Raw genomic sequence first — 13,733 nt, 5'->3', positions numbered from 1 at the left:
CCATATAAATGAAGGGGGCCAAGAAGAAGGTCAACAACGCGCGGAGAAAATCACCAAGCCCGGAGTGCGAGCGCGCCAAGGCTAGGAGATTCTCCTGAAAGAGAGCAGTGGGAGCTCGCACAGAATCAGCCAGGACAGGTGGATACCTTTCCCAAGGAAAAAAATCTGGACCAATCCACTGAAATGGAAAGAGCCGCCGGTTGGGAGAATCTACCCCTAGGACCGCCGAAAGGAATATCAAGTATGCTTCCCCAATTCCAGAGGCACGAGGAGGACAATTTAGAGGCTGCCTAGCGGCGTGAACAGAGATAGATGGAGCTCTTGAGGCAGAGCAACGAAATGCAGCGTGTGAACGCCCAGATAAAAGCTCTGAAGGCACAAGTAGCAGAACTGCAGTCTCCGACATCCAGGGGACCCGAACAGAAGAGACTGCCCTCGCCGCCCCGAACTGTTCCGAATCCCACTGACAGCTTATTGAGATACTAAGAGACTCCGCCTCTGGAACCGGTAACGCAGGACATGCCCAATAGCAAGATGCATCGGTTCAGAACACCCAGGGGGATAGATACTCCGTCCCACAGACAATCCAGAACAAACGAAAGGGAGACGAGTCACCAACTGCATACAGAGATCGATCGGAACTCATCGTGGCAGGGATCGAGACCAAAAGAAGTCAGGTTAGACAGATGGACCTCGTCAAAGTCAAGGAGTTAATGGAACGCAAGCAAGGCCCGCACTAAAATTTAGCGATTATGTCTCAGATATGCACAACTGGCATTTAAAGCTCAAGCACAAAATCGCTGATGATGAATTCGTCGAGCTCTTGAAGGACAATATGAACAACCAGATGCTAACATCCCCAATAACCTCATTAGCGGAGCTTAAAAGAGAGGGTCTCCGAGTTGATCGCTGGTTGATAAACACTGCGAAAAACATGCGCAGCACTAAAAAGCTTTAATAATAGTACAAAAATTCTTACACCTCGTTCTCCCCGGAAATTTTCACTGTAACACTGTAAAGCGTACGAAAACAAGGAACAAATAGAACAATTTTGAAATATTTGATTTAATCGATCGTCGTTGGATCAAAAGATGAAACATAAAAGTTCGGATTCCATGCTCCAAGTTTAAAAAATTCTAGAGTACCGAATATACCTTTAAAATAAAGCAACAGGCAGGGAAGGTATCAGTCGTCCACTGAGTCTTCTGCCACCAGGACAAGCCACCATATCCAACAGTCCCAGAGGAGAACACAAATCGCAGCTTGAAAGAATCTTATGTGTTGAACCAGCGCCGCCATTATCATCAAATAACGTGGAGAGGATAAACAATAAGGACGACATCACTGTGGACGGCAGTACACGTAGTGGCGAAGCGCGCAAGAGAGCGTGCGAAGACAACTACTATATATAGCCGCAGAATTGAAAATCTGCCATTATGGTCCGATCGAGTGATACACCAATCGAAAGGTAACGCAAAAACTAAGAAGATACCATACCAAGACTTTCAAAATATAGATTTGCTTGGGAGAAAAAGCGGTGAAAGTGTAAAAATAAAAATTTAGAAAATTGGATCTGCTGGATACGGTGCGGATAAAAGCCCCCGGCTGTTTAGCTAGTTTTATTTTTACTGAGAATACGCGTCGAATGACACCTCATTTGTTGAAATCCGATGTCCGGTTCAAAAGTAATTCAAAAAACAATATTTTCTTCTTCTTCCCAAAATGAAAATGTTTGTCCCTTTGTTTGGGTGCTTGTATGCATCCCATCTTAGTTTTAGGGTTTTGGAAACCCTATGAGTGTATAAAGTAGCTTGAATTAGAAACCGTTTGTTCTACGACTTTTGGAAAAAGCCGCTAGTTTAGCGGAAAATCCAAAAAAAAAGCCAGATTTAAAATGCGTCTAGTATCTAAACAACTAATGCTACAGAAACGTGTTATATATCTCTGAAAAGATAATTTAATTTGCTAAATACCCTTCATTTAGTAAAGTTTTCTGAATATAATAGATTTATAGTTATGAAAAAAGTAATTTTTTAAAACAACTTTTTGACTATTTATTCAAAATTGAGTCAAACGATTTATTTTTAAATTTTAAATCATATAGCCTTTAAGATTCCTGTTACTGTTTGGAAGATACTAAGCGATAAAAAGTGCAACTCGTTTCAGCTCCATATACGAAATATTTCATACTTATTGGAATAAACAAGAAAAAAACCAATTTGATGAAAAAAATTCTTATTCAGTTTTTTCAAACGGAAAATCTGTTATGGTTTTAGGGTCCTTTACTTGCATGAAGCTAATCGAAATAGAAAAACTTGATCTATTTGTTCTACCACTTTGGAAAAACCCACTAGTTCGGCGAGAAATGTAAGAAACGACAGATTTCTCTCGGAATCTGAAACTATACAGCCCTTGAGATTCCAAACTTGTGCTAATAAAATAGGTAATTGAAGCGATAAAACTTGTTGTGCCTAATTCAAGGTGGCGTTCAGCTAAGATTAGGGGTCGAATCTGTGTGTTTGGTTTTTCAATAGCCAAGCAGATGGGGACGACTCCTAGTCATGATATTGGGGTACTTAAACTCTTGAGAAAAAAAACTTCTGATATCAAACAAAAACACCTCTTAACGAGGTAAAAAGTAGTGGCGAACGCGCCTTTAACAACAATTTCTGATATCAACAATTGTGACGAAAAATGATATTACATTCGATAAAATAAATCAACTATATTAAATTTATGTATTCGGCACGCTACAACAGAAAATTGAAGTGTAGGTAAATAAATATTTTCTGTTGCGGGCCGAAATCATAAATTTAATATAGTTTATTTATTTTATCGAATGTAATATCATTTTTCGTCACAATTGTTGATATCAGAAATTTTTGTTAAGGGCGCGTTCGCCACTACTTTTTACCTCGTTAAGAGGTGTTTTTGTTTGATCTGACATACTCTGATGTTTGTAGCCACAGTACCCGTGATCCCCATGCTCCTGAAAATTGTTCAGTTGTAGGAGCCATCCGTTCAAAAGCGTAGTGACCATACTTCGGAGAAAGTAGTGATGCAATATAAATGTGTTAATAGAGTCAATCAAAGCTAAAGTGAATCTATGCGTAACCAAAGACTAATATCCTTAAGTAATACAATTTAAGAACACGTGAAAGTCAAAAAAGCATTGGAAGCATATAAAAATGAGTTAAAAATACATTTAAACCAACCGATTCGATAACAAAGTGCGAATCATGATTAACAATTAGGAAAGGCAAGTCTCTCCACCAGCCGTTAAAAAAGTCGCATGCCTCTAGCATAATTTATCTATATATTTTGTGTTTAAGTGAATTGGTAAACCTTATATATATATATTGTATATATATATATATATATATATAACTTATATATATATATCTGTTTGTACCCAAGGGTGCTCAACTTGACCAGCACCCAACAAATCAAGCAGTAGCCAAGTTGGAAACAGGTTCAGGCGCTCAGTAGCACCCACTGCAGATGAGAATTGCTGATCAGCATATTTTATGTCTCACTACGCAAACTGCTACCATAATCAACTTCCTGTCCTACCTACCTACTTAAGAATATAGCTTATTTCACTAATCATTACACTAAACTTCCGTGTTCCAAGTAGTATATAAGCATGTATCAAATGAAGAGTAAGTCAGTTATCAACGCAAAACATAACTACGCGGTTCTATTTCCTACCTCTGGGAATAGGGCTCCTAATACACTATCTCAACTAGCAGATAACCACGTTAGCTCAACCTCAGCGCAGCTCAGCATCGCCATCGTTACCATTGCCGCGACGCGATCGGCTTGCGAGTGTCTACTTCGGTTAGGCACGAACATTGGTGACCCCGACTTGATCCTAAAGGATCACACTCCAGCAACCCCCTTCCCACCAAAATCTGAACCTCTGAATGGTGAAAAGACCCTTTAAGTTCACTACATCCAGCAGCCCTGGAAACCAAAGCTTAATCCAGCTTCACAGGATACTCAGCTTCATCCAGCTTCACAGGATACTCAGCTTCATCCAGCGTCACAGGGTCGTCAGTTTAATCCAGCTTCACAGGATTCACAGCTTCATTCAGCTTCACAGGATACTCAGCTTCATCCAGCTTCACTGGATACTCAGCTTCATTCAGCTTCACAGGATACGCAGCTTTATCCAGCTTCAGAGAATACTCAGCTTCATCCAGCTTCACAGGATACGCTTCTTCATCCAGCGTCACAGGATCGTCAGCTTAATCCAGCTTCACAGGATTCACAGCTTCATCTAGCTTCACAGGATACTCAGCTTCATTCAGCTTCACAGGATACTCAGCTTCATCCAGCTTCACAGGATACTCAGCTTCATCCAGCTTCACAGGACACACAGCTTTATCCGGCTTCACAGGATTCTTTGTTTAAAGGACACACAATATGTCTACTTCATTCATTAATGAAACAAGTCACATAAGAATCGATTTACACCATCGATTACTAGACAACCAAAATGAGCTACATGTACAGATCCAACAGCTCATAAAGAATTATGGCAAGGATTCGTTCGAACGACGCCACCGAGACGCCTATTATTCCGGTAAGCTAAATCAGCTAAACGATCTCTGGCAGCAGATTAGCGACCTAGATGAAGAACTCCAACAAGCGGCATTACCCACTGGAAGTGAGTAGTCTTCACGACTAGTAGCACTTAAGGAAATTAGAAAATCTGAACAACATGCCGACTGGAAGCGGACTTCCGAAGGATCCCAGACGAACTTCGGCCAACATTAAGATCACCACAGAAGATCAAGTCAAAGGAGACTCAGCAATCGACACGGTGATCCGACAGTTGCAGAGAAGATGCAACGAATTAGAATCATCATTAACATTAGCCTCGAACGCCCCAACCGTCACCCCAACCCTACAAAGGCACCTGGATCTCCATAGGCCGTTACTGAGCCAAGCCCACGACGAATTGGATAGCACACCTAGTGCCGCAGCTCTGGCAGAACCAAAGCTAGCCCAATTCCACACATTATACGAGAAATACGAAATGAACCTGCTTCGAGAAATCGACGCGCCAATGAGCCTAAACTTGGCACTTCCGCCAATTAAGATTCCGGAATTCAACGGCGAGTATCTAGACTGGCCACGGTTCCATGATCTCTTTGTGGAATTGGTTCATAATAAACCACCTTCGGCTAGTCAAAAACTACATGTTCTACAGAGTTCGCTTCGTGGTGAAGCGAGGAACGTCTTGACAGACACAGCCTCCTCACAGGGTGGCTATGACGACACCTGGTTGCGATTGAAGGCCAGGTTTCCGAATGGAAAAGTACTAGTATTCGCCGCCATAGCAAAAATTATTGACCTATGGCTCCTCGCGCCAACTAAGGGCCTTACATGACACTATTAAAAATTCAACGAGTACTCATAAAAACCTCTATGTCAGTCCATGATCCAGTCCTGTGTTTTATTATCAAAAGAAAGCTAGACCAGCAGTCTCTAGCTGCTCTAGAAAATTCAGCGTATGCACCAACGGAAAATCCAACGGTACGTTCATCATTCCAACTGACGTTCATTGAGCGGCGCGCTTGCATGCTGGAGACGATAAGCGCTCAACCTACAGCAACACTCCGCCATCAGTCAGTTCACAACGAAGAGAGCTGTAAGATCTGTCACCTAGGCGCCAAGACATTATTCAAGTAGGAGCATGCACAAATTGTTTGTCTACAGCTCATAATGTTGAAAACTGTGGATCACCGGCCACTTGTCGAGTCTGCCAGCAACGGCATCATTCACTGTTACACCAAGGACCGACTAGCAAACCAGTGTCCGGCGCAGCAACCATTACAGACTACGACATCCCTAGAGGATATGCTCTGCTCGCGACCGCCAAGTTATCATTACAAGGGCCAACTGGTCAATTACAAAGATGTCGCGATGTAATAGATTCTGGATCACAAGTGAATCTTATCTCAAGGAGGATGGCAGATCTGCTATCTCTTAAGGAAGGTTCGTCGCCGATTGAAATATCTGGAATCAGAGAAAAAATAACAATAGCAGTTAGATCAACACTAAGGCTCTCATCTGTTACATCAGGTTTTGATACACTAATAGAGGTATTTGTTATTCCCACAGTCATTACAGACCAACCGTCAGTATCGATTGCAACCGATCTTCATATTCCCGAGGGACTGCCGTTAGCAGATCCTGACTTTCGGCAACCTGGACCCATTGACCTAACCATAGGGGTTGAGGTATATTCTCGAGTAATAACTGGTGATCTTCTTGAACAACAACCTAATAAACCTTTAGCTCAAGGCACAAGGCTTGGTTATGTTATCACAGGTTTTCTCGATAAAGAAACCTCATCTGATACGGAAATCAACCCTATTCTGGTAGAAGACAGAGATGATTTTGCAGGACCAAACGCTGCTTATGAGCCAACGAAAGATATAAATCCGGTGAATGATAATCAATTTGATATAGAAGGTAGCAAACGGCAAAATGTGATTTCTCTCGATGAAGAAGGGATTCAGTTAAAGAACTTAGCATTGATGGATCAGCAAATAAAAGACCCTGAAAATATATATAGCCAATTAAGAAATACCGACACTGGCTCGTCCGATCTAGAATCAACCGCTACATAAAATGGTTCATTGCATCTGACTGAACTTTATACTGCAAAAGAAAAGCCAATTAATACAGAACCGACTTCTCATCAACTAAAAAACTACAAGACTTGACTTTTGTTCAATATTTCTAAATTGAACCAAGAAATTTATCATTTTTGTTGCAGAAAGTCGACATACCATAGACGTGTCAAATGATCAAGTTCTACGAGGGCACAATTTCAGTCCCCACGGTAATGTCAATTTTATCGCAAAGGGGAGTGTTACGCAGTATCAAGAAGGTATGAAGGACCTTAATCACAAACATGAACCTCCGCAGCTTTCTATACAATTCGGCCAAGGGCTGACCGACATCACGTCTTAATTGATGGCACCCTTCAATAGGGGGGAAGATTGTTCGTACCCAAGGGTGCTCAACATGACCAGCACCCAACACATCAAGCAGTAGCCAAGTTTGAAACAGTACCAGGCGCTCAGTAGCACCCACTGCAGATGAGAATTACTGATCAGCATATTATATGTCTCACTAACTCACCATCTCACCGTCACAACGGTACACTGACCCGCCAATGCAGTCAGCACATTTGCGGTGTCAGCCGAGCCAACTACGCAAACTGCTACCATAATCAAAACTCCCTGACCTACCTACCTTCTTAAGAATATAGATTATTTCTCTAATCATTACATTAAACATCCGTGTTCCAAATAGTATATAAGCATGTACATATCAAATGAAGAATAAATCAGTTATTAACACAACCCATAACTCCGCGGTTCTACTTCCTACCTCTGGGAATAGGGCTCAACCTCAGCGCAGTTCAGCATCGCCTGTGGTCCGCCAGTAACCATCGTACCATTGCCGCGACACGATCGGCTTGCAAGTGTCTACTTTGGTTAGGCACGAACAATATCCAATATAATATTTTCCAAAGCCCAGGATCCGGAGCGTCGAGACCTCATCGCCCAGGATTTGAAGAGGGGGTAAGTTTGTCGGAACACGATGCCATTCTTATAAACATACATATATAAATATTCGTGCAGTATCCTACAGTTTTATAGACTACTATAAACTTTTTCAGCGGCGAGTACCAGCCTTGTTGTTGTATGTACAATTGCAAGAGCCCTCTGAGCGACGTTTGTAGTCGTGAATAGTCAGCATTTTGCTGATGTGTGCACCTACACAGGTGGTAAACTCGATACTCTCCGCTAACAAAATATTCGTCAATCAATTAATTTCCATATGTATTAGCCAACATTATATTACTCCTAAATCATAATAACTTTATAGTGTACAAAGAGATCATAACCATAAAGTGCTAGAACTTTAACAAGGGTGGTGTGCTGAAGCGAGAAGTGGAGTAGCTCCAGAACAATGACATAACTTTCGACGGACAACCTTGACAATAGGGGATCGTATTGCGCGGCCGATCCATAGGCACACGAGGGAATATGACCAAGTCACAGCCCGATCGTTTTGCGATTAAGCGGCAGCTAAGCTTGTGGGGCATTGTGGACTGACGAACTTTATGGACTAATATTATTTTCCAAGCACTTTAAATATTAATTCTCCATATGTTGGAGAGGAGAGAGGCATACCAAGATCCCATGACACAAATACGACGTAGCTTATGCGGGCAAATGATGCCTTAAGATCGGGCGCCTCTCCCTCGGCACAAGTCCCTGTCAGGACTCGGGTACTAATAAGCCCACGTAACAAGCTCTCGGAAACTACAAGAGTTAGGCTATTAGGATTTGGCATTTAGATTCCTGAGCTTTTTGTGCAGTGCAAATTTGTTTCAAAAAGGTGCCACGCCCACAAGCCGCCCCAAACGGTGGCTCCTACAGTTTTGATGCTAGAATAAAAGTTTTAACTGCAATGTACCGTTCTTTCTTATACCTATCGATTGACCCAAAAAAAGTTTGCCACGCCCACTTTAACGCCCACAAGCCGCCCACAAACTTCAAAAAATCGTAAGTATGAACGTGGATATCTCGGAAACTATCAAAGATAGAGAATTGGGATTTCAAGAAAATTTGTTATGCCACGCCCACTCTAACGCCCATAAACCGCCTAAACCTAAACCATATCTCCATTTCCCTTAAGCTGAGAAACGGGTATCTGATAGTCGAGGTACTCGACTATAGCGTTGTTCCTCGTTTTTATATTATTTGTATATCCTTGCAGAAGGTATTATGATTTCAGTCAGATGTTTGCAACGCAGTGAAGGAGACGTTTCCAACCCCATAAAGTATATAAGTTCTTGATCAGCATCACAAGACGAGTCGATCTAGCCATGTCCGTTTGTCTGTCTGTCCGTCTGTCTCAGCTTTAAAGATTTTGGGCTGAGACTTTCCCAAAAGTCTTATTTCTTTTGCAGGTAGTATATAAGTCGAAACCTGATCGGACAACTACAACTTATATCTCCCATAGGAATAATCGGAAAAAAAGCTGCAAGAAATTATATCTTTGTTGTTTTTTAACATATAACCTCCTACGCCTGGAAATAACATTTTTTGATTTGTTCTAAATTTAGAGTTTAATTTTATCAAAATCGGACGACAATTTCATATAGCTGCCATAGGAACGATCGGAAAATTGGTGGGAAAATAATATGAAACGAGTCATAGCTTCGGTGTTTTTTGATATATTATCTTATACTATTGGGAATATCATTTTTTGTATTTCCAAGAATTTCGAAATCAATTTAATAATTATAAATGCAAGGGTATACAAATTTCGGCTTGCCGAAGTTAACTTCCTTTCATTTTGAAGATGTCCTTACCAAAAAAGACGACGGTGTGGTTTACTGTCATAATATCAAGAATCTTTTTGAAAAAATAAACTTTAAACATATTAGCAAGGAGTGGCGACTTTGTATCGATGCATCAAAAAGCAGTTTAAAAGCCGTGCTTTTGTATAGTACCAATTTACGTCCATCAATTCCAGTAACGTATGGACCCCATTTTAAAGAAACCTACTCTGTTCTTAAAAGCATCCTGAGCTCGATCCAGTATGAGAAGTATAAATGGTCGTGGAGTGGATATACAAAATATTGTTGTTTTTTTTAGTGAATGGGATAGTGAGCACGATCGAAAAATTATGTTGACCGCATTTGGCCGGAAAGAACTACATATACTCCAGGAGAGATAAATGTAAAATTCGAACCCTTAGTTCCTCCAGAGTCCATAATAACGCCAGCTCTTCATATTACATTTGGAATTATCCAAAGTTTTGAGATAATGATGACATATAATAGACAATGACAGACATAGTCAAATTGAAAATTAATTCGCATTTCAGGGAACTATTAAATCCTTTGCAGCTACCAGCCTGGGAGGCAGCTGTAAACGTTATTGAACATTTTCTTGGAAACAATAAATCTCCAAACTACGCAAGTATTGTGAGAAATATGCTAACCGCATATAAGTCCCTGGTCCATGTCGCTTAAAATTCTATTAAAATTCGATTCTTATTTTAACTTCTGTCTTGAAAGTATGGGAGCCGTCAGCGACGAGCACGGTGAACGTTTTCATCATTATATCGCAATACATGTTTGTTTGCAATCTATAGGTTGAGAACTACTACTAAAGAAGATTCTATTGCTGTAACAAATCCATTATAATATCCTCATGAAATCGGTTAAAACGAAATTAAAGCGTACAGTAAACTATCGATTCAAAGAAAAATTAAAATAAGTTCCATATAAGAATAATTACTATCAGAGAAATTGTTAAAATTTTGGGAGTATTCACTTTGACGTCGAATTCCAAAGACATGGACAATGGTTCAAGATAGGCACTAGTTTTTTGTAATGCCATCATGTATTGAAAGTGTGTTTCAGCAAAAATATTTAAGATAAGTCCAAGGACGTAGGCCACATAATTCAATATGTGGACAAACATCGGTTTTTTGTATTCTTAGTATACCGCGGAACCTGTAGGTGATGAAACACAAGTTCGTATAGGACTTTTACTCAGGAGGATCCAATTATCATGGAAAACTAATACTAAATTTCACAAAATTCTATTTTGTGATCCTATATAATATTAAAGCAAGTGGAATTCTGGTCTGCTTAATTTGGGTAAATGGATATACAATATTTATATCATCAAAAGAAAGTTCAGAACCGTTTAATAAAATATATATGAAAGTTCCAAAATTTTTAAACTTTCCAACTATTATGTAATCTTATATTTTATTTTCGATATTTTTATAAGAAATTTTATTAGTTATTGTCGTACAAGTTTTATGAAATGTCCCGTTTAGAAGAGTTCCGTTAACAATATTTTGACCGCTTATAAGAATGACACCGTCTTTTAGAATGTCTAATTGTTTAGTTTTTTTCTCCTAATTTGTTACAAATGGTTTTTTGTCATTTAGCAGATGAGTAAAACATGATTCATGCTGACTAAAAATACAGTAAATCTTAAAAAGATCTTTCTTAAAACCAGTCATTTTGAAATATTTATTTATACATTTAGCGACATGGTTATTAATTATTAATTTTCCATTATTTTGTGAAACGGGTCTTGAGTTATATATGTATATTACTATAAATTCAGTATGTTGCATGATTTTGAATTTAGCTATATCCAATAAGTCCGAAATTACTGCAGGATTACTGCACACATTATTATTCAAAATTTTAGTGTTGAAAGCATAAATTTTGGCAAGTGTAATAGTATCTATTAGATTTTGAAGATCAAATGTTAATAACCGAAGACGGTGTTTTCGTAATGGCAATTCTTGACCTAAAAAAGCGGATTTTGGATTATCAGCTTTAGATCAGACCTTTTATTTCTGCAAATAATTTTGAATTTGTAATAATTTGCTTGTTAATATTTTTAATTTTAATTTATTAATTCATTTAATTCTATTGTGAACTGCAATGAAAATGTCATGTACCTAATTCATTAATAACCATTTTTGATCGAGAAGGTAATATTTGAGATAAAATCATTTTGATTATTTTGAAGTCGTAAGATATTTCCCATTGAAGATTCTTATTTTCGTTTTTATACCCTTGCAGAGGGTATATTGATTTCAGTCAGAAGCTTGCAACGCAGTGAAGGAGACGTTTCCGACCCCATAAAGTATATATATTCTTGATCAGCATGACTAGACGAGTCGATCTAGCCATGTCCATCTGTCCGTCCGTTTCTACGCAAACTAGTCTCTCAGTTTTAAAGCTATCGGGCTGAAACTTTCCCAAAAGTCGTATATCTTTTGCAGGTAGTATATAAGTCGGATCCAGCCGGATTGGACAACTATATCTTATAGCTCCCATAGGAATAATCGGAAAAAAAATTTTAAAAAATTATATCTTTAGTGTTTTTTGGCATATAAGCTCCTAGGCTTGGAAATACCATTTTTGAATTAGTTTTGAATTTTGAATTAAATTTTATCGAAATCGGACGACTATATCATATAGCTGCCATAGGAACGATCGGAAAATTGGTGGAAAAATAATATGAAACAAATTATAGCTTCGGTGTTTCTCAACATATAACCTCCAACGCTTGGAAATAACATTTTTTTATTAGTTCTGAATTTCGAATTTAATTTGATCAAAATCGGAAGACTATCTCATATAGCTGCCATAGGAACGATCGGCAAATTGGTGGGAAAATAATATGAAACAAATTATAGCTTCGGTGTTCCTTAACATATACCCTCCTACGCTTGGAAATAACTTTTTTTAATTAGTTCTGAATTTCGAATTTAATTTTATCAAAATCGGAAGACTATCTCATATAGCTGCCATAGGAACGATCGGAAAATTGGTAGGAAAATATTATGAAACAAATTATAGCTTCGGTGTTTTTGACATATTATCTTATACTATTGGGAATATCATTTTTTGTGTTTTTAAATTAAATAATTATAGCTGCAAGGGTATATAAGCTTCGGCTTGCCGAAGCTAACTTCCTTTCTTGTTGAATAATCAGTTAAATTAAATTCATCTTTGATACACCGTGGGATTTCGGTCAAAGTAGAGTGAGCTCTTTCGATCTGTCCATTGAAAGTGCTGTGCCGTGAATCGGCATACTGTATTGTTAGTCCACATCTATTTATGAATGCTCCAAATTGAGCTGAAGAAAAACTTGGTTCATTGTCGGTCATGATTGCTTTGGCTTGTGAAAATTGTTGAACAATTTTCAAAATTGTATATTCTATTTGTTTTGATTTTTTTTACTTCTATAAATTTTGAATATGAATCTATGCAAGTTATGAATAATTGATTATTTGAATAATAAATACCAATGTGAAGGTTATCTCTTCTATTATACTTATTTTGGTTGCAGATTGTACTGTTTTTCATAAATTGCGTTACGTACGCCCTCCCTATATAAAGATTCACCCAGCGAAACAACATCTTGAATCAGAAGCAGGGGCGCAAATGACAAGCAATCCAATTCGGCAATGCTCGGGTGTCGCGTGGCCAGAACAACGGCCACGATCGACCTACTGGTAACCATACTCCGGTAGTTTGCAAAGTGCACCAGCCGGCCATTGACTCCTAAGATAGGGGACATTTAGAATTAGTACCCCGAGGTGGGAACACCTAGTTAATTCATCCAGTATGCGGGTGTAGCAAAAGCTCTAGTCCGGTATAAAAGACCACAGCCAAATAGAGAAGACAGACAGAATTTGTTCTGATCTCCCCGGCAGTGGCTTAGAAGTACAGCTCCCATTAGCGCAGACCACGACTGAAAGAAGACTGGTGTCCAGAAGGATGACTTGACCGTTTTCCTAGGTTCAACTTTAGCCAGGAGAAAATCCTGATTACCGGTCCGGCGATCGACCGAATCCTGCAAACTCCAAGGAACGAAAAGTACTGGTGAACTACGTATCTGGGCTAAGGACCCCGGGACGGGTAGCAAAACATCCAAAGTGGACGGCCTAAGGACCCCGAGATGGGTAGCAAAAAATCAAAAGTGGACGGCAGTATTGCCAACGTTATAAACACAGTGGAAATCATCGATCATAAAGACGACATCCAGAACGTCAACAAAACGCTGAAGCTCGTCGTTAGACTACTCCTTGTTCTGGTCATCCTTACTACAGGTCCAGCGATCGGGTGCATCCTGAAGGAAGTCCAACTG

Source organism: Drosophila subpulchrella, unplaced genomic scaffold (genome assembly GCF_014743375.2).
Source record: "Drosophila subpulchrella strain 33 F10 #4 breed RU33 unplaced genomic scaffold, RU_Dsub_v1.1 Primary Assembly Seq35, whole genome shotgun sequence".
NCBI lineage: Eukaryota > Metazoa > Arthropoda > Insecta > Diptera > Drosophilidae > Drosophila > Drosophila subpulchrella.
This window is presented reverse-complemented; position numbering follows the sequence as displayed.